This window comes from Schistocerca serialis, chromosome 12 (genome assembly GCF_023864345.2).
Source record: "Schistocerca serialis cubense isolate TAMUIC-IGC-003099 chromosome 12, iqSchSeri2.2, whole genome shotgun sequence".
Taxonomy (NCBI): domain Eukaryota; kingdom Metazoa; phylum Arthropoda; class Insecta; order Orthoptera; family Acrididae; genus Schistocerca; species Schistocerca serialis.
In genome coordinates, this window is record NC_064649.1 from 73,642,681 (window position 1) to 73,644,351 (window position 1,671).

The following is a 1,671-nucleotide window of genomic DNA, read 5'->3' on the forward strand; positions in this document are numbered from 1 at the left end:
AAGAAAGATTTCCCTAGAAATGCACTGTGATTCAACGAAAGCAACAGACTAAATAAAATTTCAAACGCTGAGTAATACGCACGCAATTGTAAATCTGCACCATGCGAATAAGACTGGCTGCATATGAAATGAGCCCGCATCTCGTGGTCGTGCGGTAGCGTTCTCGCTTCCCACGCCCGGGTTCCCGGGTTCGATTTCCGGCGGGGTCAGGGATTTTCTCTGCCTCGTGATGGCTGGGTGTTGTGTGATGTCTTTAGGTTATTTAGGTTTAAGTAGTTCTAAGTTCTAGGGGACTGATGACCATAAATGTTAAGTCCCATAGTGCTCAGAGCCATTTGCATTTTTTTTTGCATATGAAATGAGATGTGAAATAAACTTAACCAATTGCGAAGCTGATGGTTCAAATGGCTCTGAGCACTATGGGACTTAACATCTAAGGTCATCAGTCCCCTAGAACTTAGAACTACTTAAGCCTAACTAACCTAAGGCAGGATTCGAACTTGCGACCGTAGCGGTCGCGCGGTTCCAGACTGAAGCGCCTAGAACCGCTCGGCCACTCCGACAGGCTGGAGAATATCGACCGGTTAAAGCCGATGCTGGAGTTTAGTTTTGAATAACCGGTGTTTTGTGCGATTTGTTTGGTCCCTATTACGACAGGTATTTTTAATTTTTTTACCAGGAACCGGGTAAATAAAATGAAGCCATTGCAGCAGTACTAAAAATTTTGGTTCTTAAATGAATCCTTTTCTTAAATACGAAAAATTTTTATTCCTAAAATTTCCATTGCTTTTTAATATAGCGTACAGAAACGAGCAATAAACAGATCGCATAAGAATTGGTATAGCATTGCTGAGACAATAATATACCTGTCACAATGTGGCATGGCCTGTCGATGGTATGCTTATACACCCAGTGTGCTAGACTTGCCCCATCTGGTCTGTATGGTAGTTCTACGCTTTCGTCGTCGGACATTAATTGTATTACAGAATGGCAGCATCCCTAGTCTCCAAGTATCTTACGAAGTGCTGTACAAGTGATGTACAGTTCTACATTTGCTTTAAAAGATTAAGAACGGGAGTAACCACGACAAACTTGCGACGTCATATAAAGAGAAAATTTTAAACATAACAATTGATTCATAATTTACAATAGGAATAGAAAGTAGCTGACCTGTTGACTGAGTCTAAATCATGCCTTTATCTGCTTGTAGCCCTTGAAAAAGAAGAAGTAAAAACAAAAAAAAGAAAAAATACACTGAGGTGGGAAAGTCATAGGAAACCTCTTAAAATCGTGTTGGACCTCCTTTTTCCCGGTTTCGTGCTGCAGGTCGACGTAGCATGGACTCGACAAGTAGTTGGAAGTCCACTGCAAAAATATCGAGCCATACTGCCTCTTTAGACGACTATAACTGCGAAGATGTTGCCGGTGCAGGAATTTTGTGAACGAACTAACTTCTCGATTACGTTCCATACATCTTCAAAAAGTCTCTCCGCAGTGCCGTGTGATTGTTGGCCTGCCTGGGTTACTTTCCTTCAAGTGGACTCTCCCAACATTCCACTGTTTCGTTTATCTCAGCCAGCGTCAATAGTATGGCTGGTGTGTGTCGTCACGTGTTGACGTGAACGTTAAAGTTTAGTTCCTTTGTTCGTTTACTTCGTTTTTGTCGCTGTT